The sequence below is a fragment of the Balaenoptera borealis genome, assembly GCF_965194805.1.
Source record: "Balaenoptera borealis genome assembly, chromosome: 3".
Taxonomy (NCBI): domain Eukaryota; kingdom Metazoa; phylum Chordata; class Mammalia; order Artiodactyla; family Balaenopteridae; genus Balaenoptera; species Balaenoptera borealis.
In genome coordinates this window covers 126,734,779-126,760,600 of record NC_138866.1, presented here as the reverse complement: position 1 = coordinate 126,760,600, position 25,822 = coordinate 126,734,779, and the positions used below count along the sequence as shown (strand labels likewise).

The window sequence follows — 25,822 nt, the reverse complement described above, 5'->3', positions numbered from 1 at the left end:
AAAAGAAATACAGATCAATGGAACAGAATAGAAAGCCCAGAGATAAACCCAAGCACATATGGTCACCTTACTTTTGATAAAGGAGGTAAGAATATACAATGGAGGAAAGACAGCCTCTTCAATAAGTGGTGCTGGGAAAACTGGACAGCTACATGTAAAAGAATGAAATTAGAACACTCCCTAACACCATACACAAAAATAAACTCAAAATAGATTAAAGACCTAAATGTAAAGCCAGACACTATAAAACTCTTAGAGGAAAACATAGACAGAACACTCTATGACATAAATCACAGCAAGATCCTTTTTGACCCAGCTCCTAGAGAAATGGAAATAAAAACAAAAATAAACATATTGGACCTAATGAAACTTAAAAGCTTTTGCACAACAAAGGAAACCATAAACAAGACGAAAAGACAACCCTCAAAATGGGAGAAAATATTTGCAAATGAAGCAACTGATAAAGGATTAATCTCCAAAATTTACAAGCAGCTCATGCAGCTCAATATCAAAAAAACAAACAACCCAATCCAAAAATGGGCAGAAGACCTAAACAGACATTTCTCCTAAGATATACAGATTGCCAACAAATACATGAAAGGATGCTCAACATCACTAATCATTAGAGAAATGCAAATCAAAACCACAATGAGGTATCACCTCACACCAGTCAGAATGGCCACCATCAAAAAATCTACAAACAATAAATGCTGGGGAGGGTGTGGAGAAAAGGGAACCCTCTTGCTGTTGGTGGGAATGTAAATTGATACAGCCACTATGGAGAACAGTATGGAGGTTCCTTAAAAAACTCAAATTAGAACTACCCTATGACCCAGCAATCCCACTACTGGGCATATACCCTGAGAAAACCATAATTCAAAAAGCGTCATGTACCACAATGTTCATTGCAGCTCTATTTACAATAGCCAGGACATGGAAGAAGCCTAAGTGTCCATCAAAAGATGAATGGATAAAAATGATGTGGCCCATATATACAATGGAATATTACTCAGCCATAAAAAGAAACAAAATTGAGTTATTTGTAGTGAGGTGGATGGACCTAGAGTCTGTCATACAGAATGAAGGAAGTCAGAAAGAGAAAAACAAATACTGTATGCTAACACATATATATGGAACCTAAAAAAAAAAAAAGGTTCTGAAGAACCTAAGGGAAGGACAGGAATAAAGACGCAGACATAGAGAATGGACTTGAGGACATGGGGAGGGGGAAGGGTAAGCTGGGACAAAGTTAGAGAGTGGCTTGGACATATATACACCACCAAATGTAAAATAGATAGCTAGTGGGAAGTGGCCACATAGCACAGGGAGATCAGCTCTGTGCTTTGTGACCACCTAGAGGGTGGGATGGGGGGGTGAGAGGGAGACGCAAGAGGGAGGAGATATGGGGATATATGTATATATATATAGTTGATTCACTTTGTTATAAAGCAGAAACTAACACACCATTGTAAAGTAATTATGCTCCATTAAAGATGTTAAAAAAAATAAGAATTGAAAATATACTCAAATATAGTGGTGGTAAAGGCAGTGAGTTCTATAGTCTGGGACTTAGGTACTATCATTACACTTGTTACAATACATTTTTGAGGTTTCTCTACAATAAGTAGGCTGATAGCATACATTTGCAACTTCATGCCATCATCCTGTTACCCAGCTGCAGGCTTAGGCAGAAGTGTTCAGCAGAGGAATATCAACATTTCAGTTAATTTATTTCTATATTAACCAGTAAGTTTACAGAGATAGCCAAAGGCAATAGTGGTTAAAGAAAGCTTATATTCAGATGAGATGCCAGTCAAGATTCTTTTGTTTCTGCTTCATGGGTTGACCACTTACCCTTAGATAAGGGGAACATCTACTATTAGGGTGCACATAGTTCTGGACAAAGCAACAAAAGAGTGAAGACACAGATAAAAGTCCCCATTATCATGGCGCTTACATTATAGCGAAGAAAGGTGAGTCACAGACAAATGGGGAAATGTCAGTAGTGACAATACTGTGTTGAAACTAAAACAAGATGAATTATAGGGAGATAAAGGGGCTGTGTAGATAGTGTGATCAGAAAAGGACTCTGAGAAATTCATTTTTAGGTTGATATTTTAAAGGCAGAATGTAGCCAGACCACATAAAAGTCTGGGACAATAACATTCTAAGCAGAGGAATTGCCTAGTGCCAAGGTCATAAGGAAGAGGCATTCATGGACTAGGTACAGAACAAATTTAAGTGTGTCTGGAGCAGACTGAGTGGTCAAGGTTGGTGTGAGTGCTTGCCCTTTTTTTTTGGAGATGGACACCCATAAATGAGCAGGGTAACTTGAGAACATTGATTTGCCTTGCTGTTCCATTAGTTGATTAGGGGTTGGTACACAATATGCTTGTTTACGGATTGCACACAGGATCCCTTAAGAAGTCCATCTGTGGAAATGAGTGGGCTGAGGACAAATGAATCAGGTTTATGCAGCTGGCCAGGGCTACTGGGGCCAGCTGGCCTTAGGATCACATTTGTCACTTCTTCCATGACTTCAAAAAGATGGGTGTAACCTCACTTGTCTCTAATTTGATGCATACTTCCTAGTCGTTTGGGGGCATTGTAAAAAGGATATACCTAAAGGAATTCCCTGGTGGTCCAGTGGTTAGGACTCTGCACTCTCACTGCTTAGGCCCGGGTTTGATCCCTGGTGGGGGAACTAAGATCCCACATGCTGCACGGCCAAAAAAAAAAAAAAAGAGAGAGAGAGAGAGTGAGAGAGAGACATCAACGGGTATGCCTGAGAAATTTTTAAAAAAATAATAAAACACCTAAAAAATGACCCCCCAAAAAATAGATATACCTAAGGGAAGGTTTACTTGAAGTCTTTGAGAGGAGGCATTATTCAAAAATTAATAGTAGTTTCAGAGAAAGCTACCTCAGTTTGAGGAAAGTGCTAGCTGTGTTCAAATAATTCTAGAAAAATAGATGAGCCATCTCCTTTTAAGGCTGTCTGAGTTTCATCTATGTGGCTTAGGTACCAAAATGAATCCAGGTCTGTGTTGTAGAATTCCCTGAAGAGTTTATATGGTATTCATGGAGAGGCAGACAGTGCTAGTCATTTCCTTGTCCAGGGAAGCATGTAGGGAGCTTGGTACTGATCGAAATGAATTCCTATGCTCTTGGCAACCAGGAGCCACCAGAGACTTAGATGGCCTTCCTCGGGGCATGCTGTGTGCTGATGTCTAGAAAGATAAAGCTAGTCAGAGTTCCAGTCCAACATCACTGGTCATTCTGAACCCTGGGTTAACACCTCTGGGGCCCCACAGCCATGTTAAAGTCTACACTTTGTTTATGATTCCTGACCTCTGGAGGGTGGGGGAAAGAAATACATTTTAAAGGGAACCCAGAGTCTGCAGGAATGAAAGGGAAGCAGGTTGCACTGAGGGAGAGAATCACATAATAAAGTCACTAATTCCTGATTGTTTCAGGAGACAATGAGATGAAATGCACTGTCTGAAATCAAGGTCTTATGAAAGCACACGAAAGGCTTCCTACCAATTCATACAAGTTTCAATTGTTTTTAATGCATCCCCATCAAGGTAATAAAAAAATCAACTTTTTGTTTCAGCTCTGACATGTAAAGCTCTTTCTGTACTTAAATGAAGAAAAATCTCGACAAACAGACAATCAATGAGTTTTCTGGACACATCAGGGAACTGAGGCTGCAAAGCAATACAAGCACCCCAAAATGTAGAGAGAAGGAAACTCCAGTGAGTTGCAAGATGTGAAGTTCTGGGGCAGAAGCTCTGGAAGCCAGAGGCTGGAGGAAAGCCTTCACAGAGAGCAGTGCTGAAACCTCATCCCATCTGGCGGAAGGACGTCTACCCACTCCAGCCTCACTCCAGTCTTCCTGTGTCATCTAAGGCATAAGAAAACTGAAGCCAACAGGTGAGAGAGCTCCAGGGAAATAGGCTGGGGTTATCAAAGTCAAGAAAGATGGTAGGAGATGGGAAAAACTCTAGGGAGGGACAGAGACATCTGTAAAGACCCCCACGACAGAAGCACACTGTACCCCCGAAAGACTGAGACTTAATCAGAAGCTTAAAGAACTCCCCCTGCCCCATGCTCCACCTCCTCACTAGCAAACCTCCAACAAGAGCAGTGGATTAGTGCAAGAGTTGCAAATTGCAGAATCTCTCTGAAGATCAGTACAAAGGGCCCTGAAATTCAGCACCCATTCATGACAAATAATCTTGAAAAACTAGAAATAGAAGTGATCTTCCTTAACTTAATAAAATTTTTATATGAAAAATATGCTGCTAACATCATACTTAATGGTTAGAGACTCAATGCTTTTCCTCTAAGATCAGGACAGCATGGCAGTGGTGACAGTATAGACACACAGATCAATGAAATAAAAGGGAAAACCCAGAATAGACTGTCACAAATATAGTCAACTACTTTTTGACAAAGATGCAAAGGCAAGTCAATGGAGAAAGAATATTCTTTTCAAAAAATGATGGTGGAAATATTGTAAGTCCATATGTAAAAAGTAAATTTTGATGCTGATCCTGCATCTTGCACGAAAAGTAACTCAAAAAGTATCATAGAACTAAATATAAAATGTAAAACAATATAACTTTTAGAATAAAACAGAGAAGAAAGCTTTCATACCTTTGGATTTGTTGATGGGTTCTTAGATACAACAAAAAAGTATAATCCACGAGATTAAAAATTGATGAATTGGACTTTATTAAAGATAAAATATTTTTCTCTGCCAAAGTCACTGTTGAAGGAAAGAAAAGACAAGTCCCAGCCTTGGAGAATATATTTGTACATCGCATATCTAATAAAGAAATTGTATCCAGAACATACAAAGAACTCTCAAAAGACAATAAAGAAAAATGAATAGCCCAATGAATAAATTGGCAAAAGAACATCTCACAAAAAATTTTCAACACACTTGTAGATAGTCAGCAGCAAGCCTTAGTTTTACACTTTTTTTCTTCATTGCACCCTTTACTATCTATAGAGTTTCCAAAGAGGAGTGTCCAGGAGCTATGCTAGAAGAGGGCAATGAGGTCTAGACAACTTTCTAGCTGACTAGCCAGAGTGAGGTTACATGTTTTTAACACATGCACATGACTATTCTTCATCCTAAAGTGAATACTTTCCTACCTCAGGAAGATCTCATTTAATTCCAGTTTTGTAGCATCCTATAACACAGCATCTTAGGCTGTGAACAAGTTTATTTTTAGAATGTTTTTGAGGATTATTTTCCATTCTCAGTAAACAACAGCAAACGTGTTTCATACTGCAGAGTGTTCTGTGAGATCTGGGTCTGTCCAAGTACAGACTTCCTTCTGTCTGTGATCCATGGTCTGCAAAATAGATCCCACTAGGGCCATCTGGTGTCCACTGGGTAAACCAGCAGCTTTTTGTATTTTCTGTTTCTCCGGAGAACTTTAGCTTTACTAAAGCTCTACTAAGAAGTCTAAAAATTCTAAAACGAGGGCTTGCTACAGACTATCTGTAAGCTTCCTGAACATTTATCAGAATTCAGTAGCCATATGTTTTGTTAATGTATTAATCGCTCCATATATTTTACATATAGTTATTACATAAATGTATAATCCATATATGATGATTTCCCTGGACTCGGTTCATTAAATGACTCCATGCAATATATTCACTCTCCCCTTTCTACTACGATTGCCTTATGTTAAGTCCCTAATATCTCTTGCCTGGAACATTTCTCCTATGTAGTGTCTCTGCTTCCCCTCTTAAGCCATTTTCCAGAGTAGCCCAAATTATCTTTTAGAAACATATATATCATAATAGGGTCATGTCTTTTCCCTGCTTAAAGTCTTCCAGTGATGTTCCACCACAATTGTCGTGGACTGTAGACTCTTCACAATCACCCACAGAGCCCTACATGATCTGGTCTCCACCTACCCCGTCAACTTCATCCCCTACCCCTCTCCTCTTCCTTCACTAGAAACCAGATGGACTAGTTTCTTTCTGTTTCTTAAACACAGCCTCCCAGACTTTGGCTTTTGTGTGTTGTTCCCTCTACCTGGAATGATTGGTTCCCAGGTATTTAAATGGTTGCTTTTCTCTAAAACCATGGGGTGGTTTCAGATCAAATACCAGGTCCTCAGAGATGTATCCTCTCTCTGATTACTTCTGGGTTACTCAGATAAATTACCACTAAGCCGCAACGACAAAGAAACCCCCAAATCTCAGACGTTTGGTTATATTATATCGTGTCATGTTACATTATGGTATGTTAGATGAGATGTCATGTCTTGTCATATTATATGATATCACATTATTCTTGATTATGCAAATGTAAGTGTGGGTTAAAGAGAGTGGAGATTGAGAAGCTCTGCTCCATGTAATTATTCAGGGACTGAGGCACCTGCTCACTTACGATTCTGCTTGGCACCTGGTTATTAGAATCTATGCCATTCACCTGTCAGAGGAAGTATGAGAGCGTGGAGGATTCTGTCAGAGGGTTTTATGGACCAGATATAGTAGTGGAGTGCTTTATTTCTTCCTACATCCCATCAGTTGGAATTCAACCACATGGTGTCAACTAACTATGACTGTGGACTGGAATGTAGGCCAGTTGTGAGTCCCCGGGGAAAATAAGATTGGATGAAGATACAACATTTTCTCTGCCAAGGTGGCCATTTTGTTCATCGAATATTCACTTCACTGTCTCCTTACATGTTGAGCAAATTCCTTTCCTAAGGGAGACAACCCAAAATTCATCTACGTATTGAAGGCAGTTCAAAGTTCAGGATTCCTGAATGATACTGAAGTCCTGATGTGGTTTTTCATGGTCAAGGACTTGGATATGTTATTTTTTTTCAACATCAAATGTCAATCAGAGAAAGGGAAAGGCTGGCCGTAATGAAAATCCTCATTTGGAAAAGCAAAGGAGACGCACAATTACCAGGGACCCGTAGGAATTATGGGATCCAACTGACACTGGTGATGCCTGTGATGCAAGTGAGAAGTAATATTCTAGAAGGACATAGTTGTGGGATGAAATCCTAGTTCCTACCTTTTTGGATAAAAGGGGTAAAAATGGAAGGTCTGAAATAATTACTACATTTCTTTACATTTAAATGCTGAGCAGAGAAAGGAGTTGTGGCTTGATTCCATGTTGAATTCTTTGTCTGAGTGTTTCACATGTGTTTCATACCCCACTCTCCCATTTGTACCTGGAAGGCCAGACCACTTGTAGGCATGAGGCACTTACTTTGAAGGAGCAACCAAAACTCTGACTCCAAAGAATGAAACTCAAAAACTGAAAAGAATGTAAAAAGACATATGCAACGGCATGTCTAATTTTTCAGTTCTTGATAGTTCAAAGAGGACTTAAGGTATAGAAAAAGTACGTGAATGGAAGATAGATAGAAATGGGTAATATGTGATCTTGAGCGGTGAGGTGAGGGTTGAAGTTGATGGTTCAATAAAAAGGAATGTTCATTTAGAACAGGAATCCTTTTATAGCAGCGGTCCCCAATCTTTATGGCACCAGGGACTGGCTTCATGGAAGACAATTTTTCCACAGACCAGGGTGGGGCAGGGAGGGAATGGTTTCTGGATGATGCAAGTGCAGTACATTTATTGTGCACTTTATTTCTATTATTATTACATTGTAATATATAATGAAATAATTATACAACTCATGATCATGCAGAATCAGTGGGAGCCCTGAGCTTGTTTTCACTTGCCACTCACTGATAGGGTTTTGATATGAGTCTGCAAGCAATTAATTTATTATGGTCTCTGTGCAGTCAAACCTCTCTGCTAATTATAATCTGTATTTGCAGCCACTCCCCAGAGCTAGCGTCACTGCCTCAGCTCCACCTCAGATCATCAGACATTAGATTCTCATAAGGAGCGCACAACATAGATCCCTTGCATGCACAGTTCACAGTAGGGTTCACTCTCCTATGAGAATCTAATGCCGCCGCTTATCTGACAGGAGGTGGAGCTCAGGCGGTAATGCAAGTGATGAGGAGTGGCTGTAAATACAGAGGAAGCTTCACTTGCTCACCCACCACTCACCTCTTGCTGTGTGACCTGGTTCCTAACAGGCCACAGATCAGTACCAATCCATGGTCCGGGGATTGGGGACCCCTGTTTTACAGCATGGGTCCCAACTCAATGCTGAATCTTTCCCGTTTCTCCTGGGACCCTCTCTAGGGAGAGGTCAGCCCTTTAGCCATTGAGTATCTAGTCTGAGATAATGCTTCTAGCTACTTCTTTGTTTGTGTCCAAAGATTCTAGAAACTTTTAATTCTAGGAGAGAGGGTAGGTTGTTTGGACATACTGGGGAATGCAGAGCAATGAAAAAGCCTAAACACCCAATCACGATCAGCTCAGAAAGATCCACATAGAAATTACTCTCTGATTTAGAAAAGGACCTTTGCTCTGTAGGATACCCCATAGTTGTCGGTGATCTATGATGATTGCTTGTCTTCCTTACCAGGCTGCAAGCTCTACGATGGCAAGAGTAGTGTCTCCTTTTCTCACTATCGATTTCTCAGCTCTTGTCACAGTGCCTGACTTATAGTAAATTTTCAGTAAATATGAGTTGAATAAATGAATAAATTTCCTGTAGCCATCGTTGTTAAACTGAATGAGAGTCAGGCAGTGAAGCCTGTATGTTCTCTGTGTATGTACACATTGCAGCTCAGAGTCAAATGCCTATGGCACATATTTGAGCTCCTTGTACCTTGTTTAGAAAGAATTGGCTGTGTTGAATGTTGTCTGCCTAGAATCTTTAGGGTTGACCATATGGGAACCACTGTGTCTAACAACGAACTCAATTTCACTATCTAGAAGAAATCCTTGGGTTGGAGGATGGTTGTTTGTCCTTGGAAAGAAAAACCTAAGACGTGTATCACTACTGAGCTCTGGGGGAACAAACTGTATAGCCTAGACTTATGTGCTGTGACCACCTTTTTGTATTGGTAGCAATTATTAGATGGAGGGATGGTTTTTGAGTAGAGAGACCACCTAAGACATGTATAGTTTAGGGTATAAATTGAACAAAACAGACACAAACCATGTTTTCTGGAGCTCCCAGACTAGTGGAGGACTATAAGTTCAATAATAGCAAAAGTACAGTGGATTATGCATCACAAGTCAGGAATGTTTACCCAATTTAAGGAGATTAGGGAAGGCCATCAGCAGAAGTGTCACAAAAACTGAAACTTGAAGGCTGAGTAAATGGTAAAACACTCAGGGATCAGATGTTCCAGACAGAGAGAAAGCATGAATGAAAGCCTGGGAAAGGGATCATGGTGCATTTGAGAAACAGAAGGGGAGGGAGAAGATGATATATTCTGGAGAAGGTATTCTGCATTCGAAGAACTGACAGCAGATCACTGTTGTTAAAACTTCAAATGTATGTGTGTGTATGTGAAGGAGCTGGGAATGGAGAATGTTGAATCTGGAAACATAAGAAGAAGGAATACAATGAAAGATCTTGTACATTATAATAATAGGTTTGGCCTTTAATAGTAATAGGAGACCTCTGAAGGCACTTAATCAGGAGAATGGTGTAATCAGATTTACTTTTTGAGAGAGATGAAATGACATCTGTCTTACCATACTCCCTGGTTCCCCCACCTCCTAGAGCTCCTTTTATCTGGCTGAAAATCCTGGGGCTTAAAGATAACTGATTTGGGCAAGTCATGAATCACTGTCAACATTGTAGGGAGGCTTTAAAAGTAACCAAGGGCTCAGAAGGTGTGAATGCACCTTTTGCATAATAAGACCATTACACTAAGCCGGGTTGGCTTTGATGCTTTTGTGTAGACTCAGATTCTCATGGAGAAAACCATCTCTGCCTCAGAAAAGAGACCCTTTTCTCTAACACCCCTGGAATGAGAGTACATCTTCCCCTTCCCCTACGGAACCATTAGGCAGTGGGAAAAAAAAAACAAACCAAAAAAAAAAAAAAAAACTTAACCATTCTCCCCTCCACCAACTACTGACTCAATATAAACTGAGCTGAAGCAAAAGTGACTAAGAGGCAGTGGGCATCTGAAGTGGCGTGAAAAGGATCTTGGTGGCCAGGATACCATTATGTGAAAAGGAGAGGAAGTGGCAGAGGAGGAGAGGGCAGACCCTTGGATGGGGCAGAGTTTCAAGGGAGATGACTGTGGCAAAGGACATAGAGAAAACAGGAGTTAAGATATGATAGAACCTTCTTCACATGAGACCTCCTTTCAGGTCTGGGACATGAGACATTGCCCAGGAGATTGATGAGTCAAGGCACAACCAGATTCAAAAGTCTCTGTCCCAGACTCAAAATTCCAGATCAGCTTAAGGTATTGGCAGAACTCTGAAGGAAAGAAAAGTTTGAACATTCTTTGTGAATTAGCAGCTATTTGGTTTGAAGAAGGAAGGTGAAAAACCACCTGCGTCCCTAATTGGGAGGACAGATCCCTCTCCGAGGCTGTCACGTGGTACTAGACTGCACCCAACTATGCCCTTCTAGACAGTAAGAAGTATCAACTGGTTAATTTCCCAACTGGAAAATTGTAAGGCTACCCTCAGCCCCTCTATCCACAGAGTGAAATTTGTGACATACACCGAGGGGAAGAACAGAGAGTCTTTCCTCTAAGGTTAGAAAAATCATCCTGACTAGGGTGAAGAGAATGGATTGAGTGGAAATAATTAAGGAGACAGGGGAGCCAGATGGAAGCTAGTCCAATAATCCAGTAAAGAGTAAAAGCTCGCTAAGGTAAGATAGTGGCAGTGAGTTGGAGAGAAGCAATAGATTTGGGGATTAAGAGGAGCCATCCCTTGCCAACTACCTTGCACTCAAAGACAAGAGAGATATGGAAAGCTATCGAGTTAAATAGGGCTCTAAATTTTCTGGCTTGAGTGACTGGATGAATACAGGTGTGCTTATTTGGGAAAAGGAACACAGAAAGGTAGCTACTGACGTGGGTATTCAGTTTCTGATATTTGTATCACATATCTAGAAAATAATGTCACACAGGCAGATGCATTCATTTGTTTGTTGGTTTGTTTATTGCTTTGTTCTGGAAAGCATTTGGGGTGATCTAGAAGGCATTCATATATTCGATTGTGGGTTTAGTTCCATATGTGATTGGAGATAAAAATATGGGAGTCAGCATAGAGACAGTGGTTGAAACCCTGGATGGAATTGAGATGGTGATTGATTATACAAAATGAGTAGAGAGTCAGGGATGGGAAGTTCAGAAAGCGGATATGGAATATGCAAGCAGTGGAAGAAGTGTCCACAACAGAAAAATAATGATTCAAAAGATTGACAGAGGCACTAGGAAAATGTGATGTTAAATGAACCAAGAGAGGAGAGAGAATCAGGCACCGCTCACAGATTTAGATGGTGATAGAAAGTCATTCATTGGGTTTAGCAGTAATAAGGTAATAGGAAGGGAAACTCTGATAACAATGGTTTAAGAATAAGAAAAAATGAATAAGTAGAAGGAGTGAGGTTCTAGAAATGAACTCTAAATGGAAATAATGGTAGAAGAAAATATCTGGAATTAGATGGAGGGCAAGGGGAAGTAAATCTGTGTGTGTGTGTGTGTGTGTGTGTGTGTGTGTGTGTGTGCACACATAAATAAATAAATGTAAAGAGATCATATAACAGAATCTTGTCTTGACACTCCTCAGTGACATCATAGCATTAGCAATTTCACTTAAAATCTCTTATTTGCAGCATTGTCATAAATAAAATTAATATGATAATAGTTAGCTTACTATGTTGATCTTAATAGTTTTAGCCTAGATTTTTCAAATCATGCAGCCTCCTGGATTCTTCCAGACCTGTTAAAATTAAGGATTACCTGCCATTTCTGGGTCAGACTTTGTAAAGATTCTTTTAAATCACTGAAAAAAATTTTCAGGAAAACAAGGGTTAGACTCCACACAAAAGTACTTTATTCTCCTTGATTCTCTTCAAAGTGAAGCACTAAGCAACTCATTCATTGAACTCTTTATTCAATAAAAATTTATTAATTTTCTACTGTGTTCTGGGACCCCTGAAGTCCATGAACCCTTTCTTCTAACCAGCTTGTTGATTATTTAGTTATAAATAATCCTGTATAAATTTCCTGAAAGTTATTTATTGAGCCATGAGATCTCTTTCAGTTCTCTTATTTGTTCTGTCTCTATATTATACTTATATTTATATTTAAGCCTCAGTCTGTCTCTTGTAAAGGCTTCATTTCACTAGGAGACACCCATTATGAGGATTATCCTTATTCTTCATTTTTATGGGCTTGTTTTGCACCTCGATTACCTTACACCCTGTTTTGTGTTGGTCTCATTCTATAGTGATGCTATCATCTAGGAATGACTGGGGTGCTCACCTGGGTCCATTCTGCTTATAGCAGCCCTCACAGGCATCTCCCCTTCCTGAGCCAATGTGGCTGGACCAGTGCCTGTGGTTCTTATGATTGCAAGGTGTATCTCAGCAACAACTATCAGGGGACTTGGAAAAAACAAGATTTATTACTCACAGATCCTGGAGGTTACACAGCACATCTGTGGCCACCCAGCAAGGCCACAGATAGAGAGTGCAGCCTGGGGCTCTGCATTTATTGTGGTCAAGGGTGGGGTGCCTAGGGTTTTGTGGGTTCACTATTGGTGAATGTAAAACATAAGAGCAGGAATTGAAGCATGGGAAGGGAAAAACAGGATCATCAAGCAGTCAGTTATGTAGGTCAACCAGAGCTTTCCAAAAAGGGGAACTTCATGAGTGGGGTGGCCTGGCTCTTTATCTGGTTGTGTAGCTGGCAATAAATTTATTCAAGATGAATGTCTTTGAAATGGATGCCTTGACAATCAAAATCTTAATGTCAGGCACTTATATTACAATCCAAAAATCTAATTGTCAGGCAGATATACCACAATCCACCCTGTGATGCCCAGGCATCAGAGTCAATGGTGAGGACATTACCAGCCCAGGTAGCAGATATGTTAACAGTTGAGGGCAGGGCACATTATAACTAAGAGAGTACACATCTAATTAGGGTTATAGTAACAAATCTCAAAATAATTACACAGGTGATGGTCTGAAATCTAGTTCATAGCCATTGCCCCAAACTTGAAGGGTGCAGCCATCAAAATATATCAGTGATCTTAGGGCCCTGGGAACCTGTTCAAAGATTTGGGTAATATTGTAGAATATTTTAATAGCTGGAACCATCTGGTATAAAATTTGAACCTGTCCCGAGTCGTTGAGGTATAGGCAGTAAGTGGTCCTGGGGAGGGCACCAGCCCCTCCTTCCTTGGCCAGGGGATTGTCTAAGACCATTTGGACAAGAGATTGTCTAAAACCCTTGCACAAGGCACAGGGTTTCATCAAGTCATTGTACATGTTAGGATAAGATGGCTGATAATTTCTTATTGACCTCAATGACCTGATTGCGGTGGGGGGGGGGGCCCTTGCATCAGTGCCAATCCGATCAACCCTAGTAGGACTGCAATGTCCAGGACTAAGGGAATGAAAATGGCTCTTTTGGGTTGGTGGTAGTCAGCCAGAGTAGGATACAGCGAGGTTTGTGAACGAGCAATAAACCTCCAGTGGCAGGCCAAGGAGACAATGGTGCATTGTTTTTTGTGGCCCGGGGAGGAGGATCAGAGGGCTTGGGGAGAGAATGGTGCACGAGGTGAGAGCTTGCAAAGTGGGCCCACAATGCAATCTGAAGGCAGAAATTCCCAGTGTAAAGTGTTCATTGAAGTTTCCAGTCTGAAACTTGGGAAATCACACCATTCATTGGTTATCCTGGCTACGTGAGTCCTGGTGGAGTGGTTAAACGTCTGTGGTCCAAGAGCTGCTTGTGCCTAGGCATAGAACCATCAAAGTGGCCTGCAAGGCTGCTCCCACATGGCTCTGTGAGGAGCAGTTGGGGTAGGAAATGGGGGGCGGGGAGGAGCATCTAATGGAAGGGAAGCCATGGCAAAGATGTTAGTTAGAGTTGGCTGAAGTGGAAAGATCAACAGAGCAAGCACTTAAGGTGGAGTGCAGGCAACTGGGGGCCAGGTGACAGACTTGTAATTTCTGATTCCCACTGAGTGGGTAGCCTTCTTAGTTAGTGGGGTAAAAATGTGGGTGGTATTTGTGAAGCACCTGACATGTAGTGTGGGGAAAGCATGGGGGAAATGTGGTGGAAGATATCCTAATAGATATCAGGGGTAACCATGGTGGGGGCTTGCTGTGGCCAGCAGGGATTGGGAATTTCCAAGTAAGCACACAGCACACAGACACAGAAGGTCAAGTTGATCAGGTACAAATGGGCAGTGTTTGCAGGCCGGGGAGCTATCTGGTTCAGAATGCACAATTTGGCCTGACTCGGTGGGGGAATAGAATACAGTGCTGCCCTGTGGTCAGCAGGGGAAATACTCATAGTCTGACAGGACTCTTGGTACAGAGTAGGGTCAGCAGGCAAACAATGGGCAAATTCAGCAAAATAATATTTCACTGAATCCCACAATTCCATCAGGGCAGTACATTTAGTCCCTCGTTCCCAGAAAGTCTTAGTCCCCACTGTGGAGATTCACTGAGTTCACTATAAACTGGGCAGGGAGTGAGGTCTGTGGCATGGTGCTGTGTCCCTGAGGAGTCATCTCTGCTAGAGGAGGTGTAGGCTCCTCCAATGGTGAACTTGGGCTGGATGAGGTGCTCTGGAGTGGTGGCCGGTGAGGGTGTGGGTGACCCTCTCATGGGCTATGAACTTGGAGTCACGGTCATGGGCTGGGAGTAGTGTAGCCTGATATAGCTTGGAGGCTTCCCTGAGGACTGAGCTAACATATCTGGGCCTGCTGCTAGTGCAACACATTCTTAAGAGATTCCCTGGAGACATCAAGGTCACAATTAGAACAGGAATGGGTAGCTACCCTTTTATTCCCTGACGAACTCATCCACAGTACGTAGATTGTGGACACATTTATATCCCTGCTAAGGAGGATCTTATGGATGCTATTTAGGCATTCCTGGGACTGGCCTGTGAGGGCAATTGGCAAATCATGGGACCACAGTTATCTCATAACCAGGTAGGTTTTTTGTATGGGTACTTAAAGGTCCAGCTAGCTTGAAGCAGTATTTGATGTACAGAAATCAGGAGGAAGGGCAAGTGTCATTTAGACATCATTTCCAGAAGGCCAATCTCTGCAAAGGACTCAATCCCTTCACTGCCCAGACTTGGTGGCATGCTGGCCTGAGCCCTTCCAATGGGGCTGTCCAACATTCCCTGCTATTACATCCTGTAACCAGATGGATTTTACGTATGATCATCATAGGTCCGGTTAGCTTGTAACAATATTTGATATACAGAAATAGGGAGAAGATCATCATTTAGACATCACTTCCAGAGGGCCCATTGTCTGTAAAGGAATTCAATCTCTTTGCCAGGAGACCTGGTGGCCTGCTGGCCTCAGCCCTTCCAACAGAACTCTCCAACACTCTCCACTTTTCCACCCTGTGGTGCAATTGCAGGCTGGAGCAGGACTGGTCCAGCATTGTATCTGTGTGATGGTTAGCTCTGAGGGGTCTACCAGTAGCTGTGTCTCCCAGGCAATAAGAATAGCCATAGTCATACAGAGCACTGGCATTTCATGAGCAATTGTCAGGTTGCTTCTGGCTGAACTATTTGTGTATTGATTAACGGCTCAGTGTAATTGCTCTTCATGAGAAAGTCATGGGTTACCTCTTCAGGCGTGAAGTACAGCCATGACTTGTAACTTTCATCTCCAAATATGGCTTGCACCTACCACGCAGAGAGTTTCTTTCCCTCTTTCAGACACCCAAACTTGTGCCCCTGGTTGGTCCTGTAGCAATGATTTCCACTCTCTTAAATTACTAGGGAATTAAGTTTAAATTAGCCACCCTTTGTATCTTCTATATTTGGGAAGAGCAGCCAGTATGGAGAGGCTCTTTCTGAAGGGTCCTCACCATTGTCAGGGTTTCCAAAGAAACAATTTTGCACCAACTTGGTGGACTTTGGGACAGGATGGCATTCAGTGAGGAGGAGGTCAATTGGACGATCTGCCCTTGATCAGGTCACCAGAGTGAAGCAGATGGCGAGATGACTGCAAAATTATCGAAAGAGGGAAGTGGAGTCAGAGGAAAAAATGAAAAGGATATCGTCTTGGAGGGCAAAAGCTTGAGGCTTGCCAGAGAGGAGCAAAAGTGGCATTTGGCCGGGGGGGGATGGATAATAATTGATATGTTGGATATAAAGGCCCAGGGGTGAGAGTTAAGTAATATGAGGGCCCGTGACGAGAATTCAACCCATTTCAAGGACCACATGCCTGGACGTAATTTAAGGAGTGTCTCTTTAAGGAGGCCCTTAAGATGCTCAGTGAGGCCAGCTGCCTGGGGGCAGTAGCCTAGATGGACTTTCCAAAATTGCTATGTTGGAGAGCTCACTGTTGAGTCTCCCAAGAGGTAAAGTGGGTACCTAGGTCAGAGTTAATGTCTGGCGATCCAAAAGGAACAAGAATAAATTTGGTAAGGAAGGAGATTACTTTTTTTGAAGAGGAATGCCAGGTGTGGGTCACCAAGAGCACTCCCACATCAGTGATTGTGACAGCATATGTAGAAGCCCCAGTAGAAGGACAGTGACCAGGGAAATCACATCTTGACAGATGAGGCTGGGCCTTGGATCTTGTGAGGGACGATTGCCCAGGTGTAATGGTGTAGGTGGTGTGTGAGGCTGTGCACATTTGCCCTTCCAACTTCCTCGTAGGGACCCTCAGCATCAATATGATGCCAAAAATGACACTTTCCCAATTGTAAGGCATTTAAATCCTGACAGCAGAGGTTATGTGCAATTGCAGAGCTGTTTAAATATCCCACCAGGAGCTGTGTAAATGTGTATCGAACCCTGTCAAAAGTGAAAGCAAAGTAGGCCTGGAATTTCCCCGTGATGGGAACAGAACAGAACATGTTAGCTAGGTCAGGGTCACTCCTTGCACCAGTGTTATGTCCTCAATCAATTCTGCAGTATCAGGAATTGGAGTCTTAATCAGGGGAACTGGAGTATTGAAGTTTCGATAGTCAATGGCCAGGTGCCATACATTAGCGGTTGGCTTAGGTTTTAGCCAAAAGGGGCTATTGAAAGGGAAGATTGTGGCTTAATGTCCCCAGTATCAAGCACATTGATAATGACAGGGTGTAGACCTTCAGTGCCTTATTTAAGTCGGTACTGGGAGCGTTTGCCACCTTGGTTGAAGAGGAAGAGTCACTGGTATCTACCAGGAAGGCTAAGAACTTGTTCCATGTGGCATGGGGCCATGTTAACGCATCCATGCCTGTTATGGGGAAAGAATAAGCCCAGAGGCCATCAGGAGAGGAAGCAGTTTGAGGTAAATGTCTCATTGGTTACATCCAAATGGGTCTGTACACCTTTGATTGTTTTACTGGCACACCCTTTTGTGGGCTCCCCTTTTGTGAATTCAGAGGCACTGTCTGGAATGACAGTGACTTGGGCCCCAGTGTCTAATAGGTCCTAAAAGACTGTACTTTAAGTGGAAGACAACTTTCCATTATTATTTTTAATTAAGTTAAAATTCATGAAAATTGAAGTGTCCAGACTTTTAAGACCATATAAATGTAATTACGTTTGGCAAATGTATAAATCTGTGCAGTGATGTGGTGGTGAACTAGCTTTCTGAACAATCACTGATGTGCTGTTTGTCAATGTCTATGGTGTAAATACTCTCACCACGTCCAGTTTCGAGCCACCAATGTCATATTGCTGAGTATGAAGTTGGGAGGGGATGTGCACTTGGCTCTTTTTAGCTATTAGTCCAACTCCAGCATGTGATTGGACGTGTGCAGCCAACGCCCACACGAGATACAGAACATTTCCATCAGTTAAGCATGTTACCTTATGGCGCCTTCGAGATAATCTCTATCTCCATAGATCACCAAGGTTCTGATTTCCATCACAATAATTTAGGTTTTCCTTTTCTTTAACTTTTTAATAAATAAATTCATACGGTATGTTCTCTTAACTATCCGGGTGTTTTTGTCCAAAATATTACTTTGTCATCTCTTAATTTTGCTGTTTTCTTAAATAGTTATGTGCCCCCAAAACCATACTTAGGTTTTTTTCTGTTTTTTAGAAAATGAAAAGTAATTTTATAAGATTTTCATTATCACAGTTTTAACACTTATGCTCTTAGTTGAAATACATTACATAATAATCCCCTATCATTAAAATTTGGTGGGGGGCCTGGGTTAATATGCCTCCTGTCTAAATCGTTATTCATGTGGGAATAATAAACTCCACAGATCTTGCCTCAAAAACATTGGTGGAGTCCAGATCCTTGAGCGCAAACATCATGCTCATCTTTGGTCTACAGACACTCATGAGTTCCTCATTTATACTGTATCTAGATTCCATTTGATTCCCTTCATCCAGATTTCATATAAACAACACTGAAAATGAGGTGCTGTTATTCCCATTTTCTCTCAGATGAGTAAACTGAGCTGTAGGACACTTCAGTAACTTGCCCAGGTTACTAAGACACAGAGATGGTGTTAGCTTCCAGTCCTCCACGTATCCTGTCCCCAAATAACTTCCCTTTCTCTAAGCATAGTCTACTGTTTCTTCTGCCTCTTATGTAACAGTCTGGATAAATGGTACCATTATATAAAATATATACGTAAAAATATCTATCTATCTATCTGGAGAGATGGGTGGGAGAGAGAGAGAGAGTTAGTAAAAGAAAATGGACAACTCCAGTGATGAGGAATGTAGCTTAGGAGAAAATTTGCAAACTGCCCAGGCCCAGCCTCAATGCCTCTTCTTTAGATCTGCCCCAACTGCCCTAGCCTGCTACTCTGCCTTTATTTTTGTAGCATCTGCTTTCATTATTACAGAATCTCAGAGAACATGATATCTGGCCAGATTCTCTCATTGTTTGGCTCTTTGGCTGACTGAAGCCCTAAAAAGTAAACTCTATTAAGTGTCTCTCACAGACATAGAAAACAAACTTATGGTTACCAAAGAGGATAGTGGGGGCAGGGTGGAGATAAATTAGGAGTTTGGGATTAACATATACACACTACTATATATAAAATAAACAACTAGGACCTACTGTATAGCACAGGGAACCACACTCAATATCTTATAATAACTTATAATGGAAAAGAATATGAAAAAGAATATATAACTGAATCACTTTGCTGTATACCTGAAACTGACACAACATTGTAAATCAACTACACTTCAATTAAAAACAATTTTGTCGATATAACAACAACAAAAATGAATGAGTGTCTCAAAGGAAGGGTCATGGTAAGATCTCATTGTATGCCCATCACCAGGTATTGCAGCACAGGTGGGACAGTTAAGACCTTCTGGCTCCTTCAACAGATATCTGGAAATCTTCCAACTACGGGGAGTTTAACTGGCCAAGGGCCCCAATGGCTGTGCTCTGAAATCCATGATTGTGTTTATGTCAGAGCCATGCTTCCCATGGACTGCTCCCAGCTAGTGACTGAATGTGACAAGGTCTATTTCTGAGAGATAGGGGACTCCAGTGATGGCCAGCTGTGGCTTGAGGACTCCTGGATGGCCTTGCTGAGACTCCACTAGACTACACGGCAGGCCAAGATGCTTCCATCCTACCTTCCTCCTCTCTCTCTGTCACCTGCATTGGTCTGAAGTATCTCCCCGCCTTCCTGGACCTCTCCCCAGCTTCTCGCATGGGATCTTACCCAAATAACATCCGTGCACACTTAATTCTGTTTTGGTGCCTGCTTCTCAGAGGACCCAGACTACCACCCCTTGTTAACCATTTGGGTGGTATCTTTTTGGAAGGGTTGACGTTGGAAGAAATAAGGAAAGCCACAATTAAGGAGTCTGAACCGTTGCACCAGGAAGCAAAGGAGCATAGCAAAGAGAACACAAAATCTGAGGAACTGGGCAGAGTCCTGGCAGCGGAACAACTAATCCCTTGTTCAGAGGCAGATGAGATGGAAAGATAAGATCTGGAGTGTCTTTTATTCCCAGCAGTTCAGTGATACTTGTCCTTACCTTTGTGGCTTGCCCATCTACAGTGAACGTATATGTGCTTTTCCCCAAGCAGCTTTTTTGTAGGAGACACCCCCACCCGCACACTGGTACACTCACTCCAGATCAAATGGTAGGCAGAATGGGAGGGGCCAGTCAACTCAAGTGTTTTGGAATCAGACAAACCAGGTTCAAATCCTGGCTCCACAACTTTCTGGATGTGGTCCTGAGGTGGGCAAATTACTTAACTTCCCCGTCATTAGCATTATATTCTGTAGATATCAGGAAGAGTACTAGTACACTGGGTGTTATGAAAATTAGATCATGCTTATAGACTCCGTTTGCACTTTGTCTACTACATGGTAAAAACTTATTCGTGGTATATATTTTTATAAGAAAAACAGGTCATGCAAAGGCTTCTGGGTCAAGGCTTCTGGCCAGGCATCTTCCTTTTTTATCTGCTATCCACACCACGAGAAATGAATTTTTTTATTTTATGACTGTAGGATCCTAAATGTGACAATTAAGTCCATAGTGTTCATTGTTATTTAAATCTCATTTATCCTTATTTCTTTTTAAATAAGTGACTGATTAGGATGTGTTAAAAATATCTACTAAGCTTGTGGATTCCTGTATTTCCCCTATTGGTTCTTTTGTCTTTGTATTTTCTGAGGCTATGTAATCACATGAACACAAATTTAATTTGCTTTTAACTTCCCGAAGCATTGAAATTTTCTCACCTTTTCTACTAACACCTTTGACTTAAAATTAACTTTGATATAAATCTAGGAAATCTTTCCTTTGCATTACTTGTGTTTAATTTCCAATATTACAGTTTACTTTCTATTTTTCTTGCTTGTTCTATGCCAATTTTCTCTTCTTTCTTAGCTTTTTATAAATTTATTATTTGTATTCTCCTTTTTCCACCTTTTAGCTACTATTTCAGTAATTTTTTTAAAAAACATCTCATTGAGAGAGAATCAGGAGAATACAGAATATTGAGTATAAAGACCTGTGCATGAGTCACAGACTGAATTATCACATGGCAATAGTAGACAGTACCAAGCCTTATTAGTGAATGTGTGTCTACATCTGTGGGATCCTTGAGAGTCAGCTCTGTTGCCATAGTGACTAGTGACAATAGTCAATGCTGGGTCCTTACAATGAGAGTGTGCTGTATTTGGCTGAAACTGTTTAAACAATTTTTCTCGTGAAGTCTAATCAATCATATCTTTGCATCTTTTCTCCACACAACCCACACTCATAAAGGAACCAAATGTACTAACCACTGACATTCAATTTTCAGGTCTACATTTATTTTATTTTACATACATACCTATATATGTATACATTTTCTCCTGTGTGCATATTTACTTATTATATATATTTTACACACATGTATGTATATGTATGTATATCTATAGATACATTTTTTAAAAAAAAACTTATATTCTTTCACAAACAAATGATTTCTCAGGAGACTTTTATGTACATATAAGCAAAGACACAAAATATAACTATATATATATATATATATATATATATATATAAGCAAAGACACTATATATACTTATTGCTGCCTTTACATACAAATGATATAATTTCATAAACTTCTGCACATTTAATTCCTGCTTACCACTAAACATTTACAGGTCTGCCCATGGAAATTTCCTTCTGCTTTTTTGTTTGTTCACTTTTTAAATGTGACTTCATAATATTCCACTGTTTGTCTCTGCTATTTTTTAACCAGTTGCCTACTGTTGGATATTTTAGGCATTTCCAATCTTATACTGTTATAACAAAGGCTGCAATTAACATCCTGGTATTTGAAATATTCCATACATGTAGAATATACATGTAAGTCACATTTAAATAAATAGAATGACTGGTCAAGAAGTATGTATATGTAAATTTATGATTTGATAGTATCAAGTTTTCCTCTATGGAAAGTGTACCAATTACACCCCTACAAGAAATATATGAAGGTAACTATTTCCCCAACTGTCACCAGAGTGTGCTTTCAAATGTCTGGGTATTTGATAAATTGAAAGGAGAAAACTGAAACTCCATGAAGTTCTAATAAACATTATTATTGGTGATGTTTGACAACTTTTTCTATCTTTAAATCTATTTGCAGTTTGTTTTCTGTGCAAGGTCTCATCATACTTTTATTAATTTCTTCATTATATTGTCTTTTGTTTTATTGGATCACTTTATAATGTATGGAAATAAGCATCTGCCCTGTTTTATGATTTCCTTCTGGTCTAGCTCATGTGAAATTTGTTAGGCTCATTTCAAGGTGGTCATATTTGTGAGGCAGTGCAGTGGTGAGAGGATGGGCCTGCGAATCACTTCACCATGGGCATATCTCTTAACCTCCCTACAAGGGGATAACACTATGACTAATCTTAGGATGGCTGGAAGGATTAAATGAGATAATGTATCTTAGAAACGAAACTGGAACATAGTAAGCTCTGCACAGTTGCTAAAGTTATTGTCAAAATTTCCTTTAAGACTTCTGTCAGTCATGTCATAGAAAGGCATTTTTGACTCTAGGACTTTAAAAGAAAAAAAAATCCTATGTCGTTTCTGTATATTTTTGGTTTCATATTTACATTTGAAACTTTGATGTAAGTAGAATTTACACTGTATGTAAAGTATGATATTTGGAGCCCATGCATTAGTTTTCAAGGTGACTCCAGAGCTTAATCCAACAATTTTTATTTAATAATTCAAGTTATTTTTGTTTTAATATTTTTTCATAAATTCAGTTCCTATATGTGTCTGTCCATTTCTCGACCTTTTTTATATACATCTTTGATTTCACAATTAAAGTGTCAATACCTCACTTTTCACACAGCTGGCATATGATACTATGTTTTAGGATCTGGTAGGGTTCAATGGTTACTTATATTTCAATTCTAAAATATTCAAGTTGTACTGGTTTTTTTTTTTCCTTCATATGAACTTTCACAGACTTACCTACGTATGTATGCATGTATGTGCTTATTTATTTAAGCTATATATTATCTATTTTTACTTGTCTTAGTCTGTTTGGGCCTGTTGAAATTGAGGAGGTGGTCCTGATTTCTGAATAGGCTTTGGGGTCATCTTCCCCTGTCTTGAAGAACAGAGCATGTTCAGAGCCAAACAGCTCTTATGGTCCTGCCTGTCAAATCCAGGAAGTCTGACAGCCTTCATTCTGTCTCATCTCTGCCCCCTTAGGTTCAAACTGGCATTGTTCCTACTGGGGTGGCAGGTTAGGCCGGCGGTTCACACCTACACTAATCTCATCAACTGGTTGGTTTGCCACACCCCAAGTTTGCTCTTCTGAAGGCGCTTCCTTGTTTTTTGTAATATGAACAGGCTGAGACTTTCCAAAATCTGTATATTGTTTCCCTTTTCCCTATCAATGCTGTCTTCATTTGTCTCCGCTCATATTTTACTATAAACAGTCAGGAGGAACCAAGCTACTCCTTCAACACTTTGGTAACAAATATCTTTGGCTAAATGTCCATTTCACTGCTCACAAGTTTTATTTGCCACTTTATAACAAGGGCTACATTTTCTGTTGTCCAATAACATATTCCTTATTTCTGCCTGAGATCTCATCAGAATGGCTATTACCATCCTTATTTCTACCAATATTCTGTATATGATTTTTTATGTGTATTCCCTGTGTATCTCTGCCTTCCTTTCTGAGCCCTCACCAGTTACTTTTAAAAGCCTCCACAGCAATATCAATTTTTCTAGCAGGCACCTCAAGACTCTTCCAACCTCTACCTATTACCAGTTCCAAAACCACTTCCACATTTTTAGGTATTTGTTACAGAAGCACCCACCTCTCACTACCTCCCCATTTCTGTCTTTCTCAGTAGAGGCTACTATAGCAGAATACCACGGACTGGGTGGCTTAAACAACAAGCCTTTATTTCTCACAGTTCTGGAGGTTGAAGTCGAGGTACCAGCATGGTTGGGTTCTTGGTGAGGCTCTTTTCCTGGTTTGCAGACGGCCACGTTCTAGCTGTATCTTCATGTTGTGGTGAGAGAGTAACCATCTCTCTTATGTCTCTTCTTATTAAGGCACTAATCCCATTCTCGAGGGCTTCACCCTCATGACCAAATTACCTCCAAATACCACCACATTGGGGATTAGGGGTTCAACATATGAATGGGGGGGCACAAACATTCAGTCCAAAGGAGTAATTTATTAGGATTTTGTCAAGTACATAAATGAACTTAAAGAACTGACACATTAATATGTTGATTTTTCCTATCAAATTCCATGATATACATTTTCACTTCAAGTATTCTTTAAGAATAATTGCTTATCTTGTTAAAGTGTTTCCTTTTGTAGATTTTTCAGATTTATTGTTACTTATTTCTATACACTTTAATGTATTGTTTCCATAAAAAAATGTGTCCATTAAATTTTCAATATCTTTATATGTGAAACACATTAATTTTTGTTAGCATCTTACTGAATTTTTCCAGATAGTTTTGGATTTTCAACACAAAATATTATATTATCTCAGAGAGATAAATTTACATCCTTCTTTGAAAGTTTCGTATGCCTCATTTGTTTTATTTTGCATGCAATTGCATTGGTTATCAAAATAACACTAACTGGCAGTGCAGGGGTGGGGTCTACTTGTTTTTGCCTGATCACAGGAGATAATTCTATGATCACATTCCTTTGCCTAATTAAAAGAATAAAAATGCTGAAATACTTTTTTTATTCTGGTTTTTACTAATTTTAAATTTTGCATCTTTTTCACAATAAATCATATTTCATATTATGAAATGATTTTCATAAATAAACCATATTTCAATAAATCACTTAATCATTTGTGTGTAAATGTGCATGTGTACTACACAGTACCATGAAATAATAATTTTGTATAAATTATGCATCATACAATGGAATATCACACAGCCATAAACAGGAAGGAAATCCTGCCATTTGCAACAACATGGATGATCCCTGAGGCATTATGCTATGTGAAATAAATTAGACAGAGAAAGACAAATGCTATATGATCTCATTCATAGGTGGAATCTAAAAAAAAAAAACCAAACTCATAGAAACAGGGAGGAGATTGGTGGCTGCCAGGATAGGGGAGTGGAAGGTGGGGGAAATGGATGATGGTGGTCAAAGAGTACAAATTTCCAGTTATAAGATAAATAGGTTCCAGGGATGTAATGTACAGCATGGTGACTATAGTTAATACTACTGTACTGTATATTTTAAAGTGACTAAAACAGTTGATTTTAAAAGTTCTCACCACACACACACAAAATTGTAACTATGTGAGGTGATGGACATTAACTAAACTTATCGTGGCAATCATTTTGCAATATATACATATATCAAATCATACATTTTACAACTTAAACTTACACAATTTTATGTCAATTATATCTCAGTAAAGCTGAAAAAAATAACAAAACAAAATAAAACCACATAAGTTGTCCTACTTTCCATTTTCCATTTGGTAATAATTTCCAAATTGTGTAAAATAGCACTGAAATTATTTGTTCTTTAAAGGTTTTATGAAAATCCCTGTTTTTAGGGAAAACTGCATTCTGTGACATAATTTATTCATGTTAAATGGTAGGTTATATTTTGTGAAGCTACTGTTTAATTAATTACATGTGCCTAGAAAATTATCAATTTCTTTCAAGTTTTGCAATTAATTGGCATCTGATTGAGTAATGTTCTTTCTTATGTTTCTTTAATAGAATCTCTCTTTGTGGTGAACCCCTATTAGGTGAATGTGTGT

At 40.0% G+C, this 25,822-nt stretch overlaps 1 protein-coding gene across 1 annotated transcript in view; it reads right to left on the bottom strand.

Annotated features, from left to right (window-relative positions):
- Position 1: 1 nt before the first annotated feature.
- The window catches only part of MKRN3 (makorin ring finger protein 3), a 40,946-nt gene continuing 15,125 nt past the window's right edge, over positions 2 to 25,822 (bottom strand). Inside the window, exon 1 of the mRNA XM_082383639.1 lies at positions 2 to 25,822. This exon is cut by the window's right edge and continues 15,125 nt beyond it. The gene's annotated coding sequence lies outside the window, so the exon portion shown is untranslated.